The sequence below is a fragment of the Nannospalax galili genome, unplaced genomic scaffold (assembly GCF_000622305.1).
Source record: "Nannospalax galili isolate Female #2095 unplaced genomic scaffold, S.galili_v1.0 scaffold1585, whole genome shotgun sequence".
In the NCBI taxonomy this organism is placed as follows: domain Eukaryota; kingdom Metazoa; phylum Chordata; class Mammalia; order Rodentia; family Spalacidae; genus Nannospalax; species Nannospalax galili.
In genome coordinates, this window is record NW_008353737.1 from 232,514 (window position 1) to 239,712 (window position 7,199).

General features: G+C 42.5%; 1 pseudogene; it reads right to left on the minus strand.

Annotated features, from left to right (window-relative positions):
* Positions 1-1,962: 1,962 nt before the first annotated feature.
* LOC103748291 lies at positions 1,963-5,111 on the minus strand (annotated as a pseudogene).
* Positions 5,112-7,199: the final 2,088 nt, after the last annotated feature.

The window sequence follows — 7,199 nt, forward strand, 5'->3', positions numbered from 1 at the left end:
TGATGTGGATTTCTTCTGTAATTTCTGATTCTTGTGTGAGACTCAAGCCTTCAAATTTAGGTCTGCATGTTTTTCTAAATTTTATGTGCCTTTATGGTTTACTTTTTTGGCACGAAAAGCTGGTTTGTCTAACTTCCGGTTCTGTCTTTTGATTTTATCTTGGAGTGGCCAGATTGCTTTTGTCTTCAGGATTTCCCACAGAGGCCCAAGTCAGATGAGGATCAGATGCTCTCAGGCTTTCTCCTAATGTCTGGATCCCTCCAGGAAAGGTGTTGTCCTCAGGAATTTGGGGGTTGGACTGGCCTGGGAGCAGGGCCCAAGAAAGATGCTGGTCTCAGGCAGCTGGTGGCCATGCCACCCATAGATGCAAAGGGAGATGGGGCGTGGGAAGAAGCCCCAAGGGCTCCTGGGGACTGCAGGGAGGAACTGGGTTAGTCTGGATGCAAAGGATCAGGAAGCAGTGGTGATTCCCTTGGTGTCTGGGGTGCCAAGACAAGGAATGAGAGAGTACCAGGGGGTGGGGTAGTGGTTTGTCAAGGCTCGGAGGGCCAGATGGATTTACCCCGGAGAGAGGCTGGTGGGTTGTGCAGACCCGGGGAAACAGAGGGAGGTGAGGGTGGAACCAGGCCCATAGGGCTCCTGGGGACCACAGAAGGAACTGGGTTTGTCTTGATGCAAGGAATCAGGAAGCAGTGGTGGTTCCTGGTAGAGGGGTCAGCCCCGGTGTCCAGGAAAGAGGCTGGTAGGTTGTGCAGCCCAGGGAAACAGAGGGAGGTGAGGGCAGGACCAGGCCCAGGGGACTCCCAGGAGAGAGGCTACCGCATTGTCTCAACCAAAAATTTTAAAGCCTTCAGAACATCTGCATTTTATACTGTTAAACAATACATTTATGAGGTAGAAGAAGACACAGGAAAACCTACAGAAACAAAGAAAAAAAAATTCTGCAAGTTAAGAGTTTATCAGTGTTCCTTGGAAAATACACCTTACTTAACTCTCAAATTTGCTTTAACCAGCATATTATTTAATACCTTAAAGAGGCTGCAGCTAAATTATTTAATAATATTTATAGAATGTCACCTTTTTGGGTAGATATATTTCATACCATAATTTTCAATTAAGAATCACCTGAGAGTTTTAATCACAATTTATGATCAAGTAACGAGCAATTTAGTTGGCCTAAGGATCAACAAAAAGGATAATCTAATAATTGCACACTGTGCAAGTCTGTTGATAGTAACACTAAGCCACGAGCCTGACGGACATTCTCAGTTGCATTCCATGTTTCTGAGTGTGTTACTGAAGGGCAAAAATAGGTCTACCACATGAAGTTTTTCCTACCTCATTTTTTTAACAGCAGCTCAGTGATTTGGCTTGTTAGCACAATACAGAGACTATAAGGGAAAAGTACAAAATGACAACACCAATGTTGGTCTTAATGACATTCTGGAAATAACTAAGGTTATTATTTTATGTTATTTGCTTTTCTTTAGAACATAAATCAAAGCCATTAACCTGAACTTGAGGTATATATACAAGACATATACAACTTTAAACAAAACTCCATAATATTACATTTTTAAAAACTGGAAACAATATCTGTGCTGATTTGTATTGTCCTAAATGGGACAAAAAGAAAACATTCACTTTGGGGTGGGGTGGTCATGCTGATAATGAAGCTGTCTATTCAAAATGTCTTCCTCTCCCTTTGTACTTACCACAGGCTATACAATGTCCTGAGAGGATTCATTATGAAAAACTGTCAACCACAGCTTTAATGTACTTGGGAAGGAACTAATGAGAAAGCAAATCGAATGGTGAGACTTCATCTTTGTTTTGAAACAAGTGGTCTTAATTTTTCTTCTTATAGAAAATGCTTAAATCAGTTTATTATAAATAAATATAAACCATTCATTTTTGCAGCTTTCAGGTAAAGTCCAACACTGTTTATACAGTCAGTAGAGATCATCTAATCTTCAGTCCTGACATCATCCATTCAAGTCCTAGACATAATCCTTTGCCAGTGAGAGCACAGCATGCCTGGATATGCCATTGGTGACCTTTAATAGAAGTTAGCTTCAAAAACTGGGAGATTTCTGCTACAGTCACACATTCTTTAACATCTTATTAGCAAAATCACAATCCAACTTTCCTTAGGTCCTCATGAGCTAACATTTTGTAGAGTTCTTCTCTAGTTACAGAAATCCTTTCTCTGTCCTTACTGTCCAGAACAATTACAAACTCTGTGTTAGTATAGCTAAGTGTTCCAGGAAGAGCAGAGATTCTTGGCCACCGATATCCCATATTAGGAAGTGTGTATATTATTAATCACTATCTCCTCCACATTACTTCCTATTGTAGGGGATGTATGTACAACTTCCTTCAATGAAAACTGGTAAAGAATGGTAGTTTTCCCTGTTATCCAACCCAACAATGATAACTTTGTGCTCCTGATGATTGAACAGTCTCCAGATCCTGGTGAAGAAAATTCCCAAACTCCGGCAGCGGACTCGTGCAGCCGGCCGGGCTCAGGCCCAGGGGCAGAAGGACTCGCTGGGGCCTCTGCTGCCGCACCCGCGCCGGCCGGCCACGGGCTTCCAGGGAACTGCAGGGAGGCCACAGCCTTGGCCGCTCCACGTGCAAGGGGCAGCACGCTCCACGTGCAAGGGGCAGGCACTTATCTGCCTCGCGGATAACGTGGCCCTCTTTTTCTGTTACTGGCATAAAGACACAGAATTAGCATTTGTATGATTTTTATGTCCATCTGTCTTGATCAAATCTCTTGTTGATTCTATCAATTTGGCTATGGATTGTTGAGTTTTCTATTCGATCAATTGATGCACTGTCAGTTTGGCCCCTTCAGTCTTCACATTGCTCTGTTCTTACCTGTGCTAGTGAAGACCCGGAACAATAATGAGTCAAGAGAGGTAGCATTTTGTGTTCTATCTTCAAAACTTTCAGGGCTGGAGAGACGACTCAGCAGTTAAGAGCACTGGCTGTTCTTGCAGAGGACCCAGGTTCAAATCCCAACACCCACATGGAGGCTAACAACTGTCGGTAACTCCAGTTCCAGGAGATCTGATGCCTTCTGTCTTCCACCGGCACTGCATGACACATGCGCACTTGCACACATGCAGACATAACACTTATACACAGAAAATAAATAAATAAATACATACATACATACATAAATACATAAATAAACTTTTAAAAAACTTTCAGTATTTTGCAACTGATAACTGCTAGGTGAGGGAGAGTAGATCTTCTTTAAGATTTCTAGACAGGTTAAGGAGACTCCAGTGGATGAATTTGCACCAAAGGACATCTGGGTACAAATGCTTGACCAGACAGAACTTAATATATATGATAGAATGCATGAAATCTGGTGTGGGGAGGAATATAATATATGTGGGCACAGATGGGGGGACGGTCTAAATGTGATTAAATTCTATTATATGAAATACATAAAAACTCAATTAAAATATATATTAAAAATACTTTCAGTATTTCACCAGTAAGTATGATATTTGCCGTATGTGATGGCTAATCCTGGGTGTCAACTTGATTGGATCTGAGATTAACTGAAATGAGAGAGATCTTCTTGATTGGATCATCTGAAGCTGGAAGACATGCCCTAAATGTGGGTGTTACCTTCTGATGGCAGCCGGTATAAAAGACCAAGGTAGAGGAGAATGCCAGGCTTCTTGCTGCTTGCCTTCTCTCTCGCTGGTGAGTTCTTCTTGCTGCTGTAGACTGAAGACTAGCTGATCTTTTGGAATTTGTCAGACCTTCAGCGCTAAATTGGGACTACTGGGACTCTCTGTGTAGTCCAGGATGACCTTGACTACTGGGACTCGTGGACTGAGCGACTACAGATTCTCAGCCTCTCCAGTGTGGTGCAGCCATTGTTGGACTACTCGGACTCTATCCTGTGAGCTAAGCTGATAAATCTCTATACATATATATTCATTCTACCAGTTCTGTTTCTTTGGAGAATCCTGACTAATACACCATAGTATTGGGAGATATCTTGTACCTGGTTCCTAGTGGGATTTTTGTTGCTTTATTTGTTTCATTTTTATTTATATATTATTTTTATTTATGTATATGAGTGTATTGCCTGCATGTAGGTAAGTGCACCCATGTTGTGTACTCCCATACAGAGGTCAGAAGAAGGCATTGAATCCCCTGGAACTGGAGTTATGGACTGTTGTTAGTTGCCATGTGGATTCTGGTAATCGAACCTGGGTCCCTGAAAGAACAAAAAGTGTTCTTAACCACTGAGCCATCTCTCCAGCCCCTTTTTGTTTGTTTTTGAGACTGGGTTTCATGTAAGGTAGGCTGGCCTTGAACTCTCTGTGTAGTCCAGGATGACCTTGAACTCCTAATCCTCCTGCCTTTACCTCCCAAGAGTAAGACATGTGATACTTTCCCACCTAAGGATTTCTAGCTTTTTTTCCTTCTATATTTTGCTAATTTTTTTTCTTAATTACTACTCAGTGATTTTTCTGACTCCATTGAGGTACTGTTCTCCCTGTTTAATTGATTCATATGGTCAATTACACTAGTAGGTTTTCTAATATTCAGCCAATCTGGTCTGAGATAAACCCAACTGGGCTGTGTTGTGTTTTTGTATCCACTGCTGAATTTAGTTTGTTGGTATTCTACAGAGGATCCTGCATGTGTGTTGCTTTTCTCTTGTTCTGGGTATCAATGCCACATTAACTATAAAATGAGGTGCTGAGTTATGACTTCTCAGAGGAGCCTTCTCGTCCCTTCTATCCTGAGTCAAGGACATCGTTGGCAAGTTTTCTTGCTGTCTCCCTGTGACGAAGGGGTATTTTCCCTAGATTCTCCTATGCTAAGGGTGCTGTCTCCCGCTATAGCTTGGATCTGGAACATCCTGCAAAGGCCCACAACTTAAAAGCTTTAAGGATAGAGCTTTAAGAATAGAAAGAAGTTAGATTACTGGTGGTATGCCCCTGAAGGGCATTCTGGGATGCCAGTTCCTTCTTTCTATTTGATTCCAGGCCTCTTGTGCTGTGTGCTTCTGCTATGATGTACCATGCCACCACAGGCCCAAAGTGATGGGGCCAAAACATACCTTTCCTCATAAGCTGATTTCCTCTGGTACCTTGTCACAGCTATGGAAGGTTAATATAAGACCTGAGCTCCTTTTGAGACTGCGTGTGGGCCAACTCCCTCCTCACTTCAGAATAGTTTCATGTTAATACACAGAAGTCTGTTACTCTCATGTGTAGATGGACCCATCTGTACCTGATCCTAAGGATTTTTAGGCTGTTTACAGTTGGCACTTGAAGCAGGACTGCAGAGAATAGCCCTAAACATAGGATGATTTGCATACATCTGTTTATCCATAGCATAAATGTACATGCTCCACATGGATATTTCTAATTTGCCATCTGTGCACAGATACTTCAAACACAATTTCTGGAGGCATTTCTTTCTATTTATATAAGACATCTTACTTTTGCCATATTGCTAGGTGTATTAGGGTTCTCCAAAGAAACAGAACTGGTAGAATGAATACATACATACATACATACATACATACATATGGATTTATCACATTAGCTCACAGAATAGAGTTCGAGTAGTCCAACAATGGCTGCACCTCACTGGAGAGGATGAGAATCCGTAGTCCACGAGGCTGGACGTCTCAGTAGTCCCAATCAGGTGCTGAAAGTCTGATGAATTCCAAAAGATTGGCTAGCCTTCAGTATACAGCAGCAAAATGAACTCATCAGTGAGAGAGATGCTCAGTCTACAAGGCTGGATGTCTCAGTAGCCCCAATCTCATGCTGAAGGTCTGACGAATTCCAAAAGATCAGCTAGTCTTCAGTCTACAGCAGCAAGAGAGAAGGCAAGCAGCAAGAAGTCAGGCGTTCTCCTCTGCCATGGTCCTTTATACGGGCTGCCATCAGAAGGTAACACCCACATTTAGGGCATGTCTTCCAGCTTCAGATGATCCAATTAAGAAGATCTCTCTCATTTCAGTTAATCCCATATCCAGTTAAGTTGATGCCTAGGATTAGCCATCACAAATCCACCGCTTGTCAACTTGACACCCAATAGCATCTCTCTATGTCATGCTTAATTTTCAAATGAAAACAATGTTGAGGTCATAATTTCATCTAACATGATATAACTATCCCATCATACAATGTTCAATGCATTATATAAGAGTAGGTGATAAGGTCTTCGAGGAGTACTTAGTCCTTTAGTGTCTCCTAACCCAATATAATCATATAGGTTCACAACACTTAACCACTTAACACATCTCGATTACATATTCAAAAAAGAATAACTCAAGTATCTGCTTAACATATGTGTGTACATGTGCAAGCCTATTCTTAACCAAATAGGACAAAAATACTCATGTCAGTTACAATCCACGTTTCTGCAACTGGTCACGTGGCCTAAGTTGGTATTTGTAACTACCTTCCTCTACAACCCATTCTGTATTTCCTCCACCATCAGCAAGCACCTCTGCAGGTCTTGGCTCGTTCCCTGGAGGAGTGACCCATACTTTCATCCCTGAAGGGTCTGGGCCATTTGTTGTCCTGTCTGGATTGGGTTGTTGCAGTTTCCCATTGACCTTAATCACAGGACATGGTAACACCAAAAGTCACCCCAAGGAATCTCCTGCCTTCCAGATATAATCTTCATTACATCCATTGTGGAGAACAAGTCCAATTTCCCCCTGGTAGTCTGGGTCAATCACCCCTCCTAATACTGTTATTCCTTTCTTAGCCTGCTGAGTTAAGAGCATCAGAAGCCCAAAGTGGCCAGGGGGAAGTCTTACCTTCCAGTTCAATGAAATGTTTGTTGTGTCTCCTAGTAGGGTTCCCCCCTCTGGAACCAAAACTTCTAAGCCAGCCAAGTGCAAAGTCACGGGTACAAGAAGCAAAAAAATTTCCTAGTGGGTCACCAGGGGTGATAGTGAGTGGAATCATTCCCACTTCCACCCCTTGATTCCTGGACCCAAGAATCCTGGCTATAGGAGAAACTGTACCATATATTGGACACTGATTCAAAGCATACACTGCCTTCTGGAGGACCCTGCTCCAGACCTCCAGGCTACTGGCACCTAATTGGTATTGTAACTGTGTCTCTAAGAGGCTATTCCATCGTTCTATCAAGCCAGCTGCTTCAGGATGGTGGGGAACATGGTAAGACCA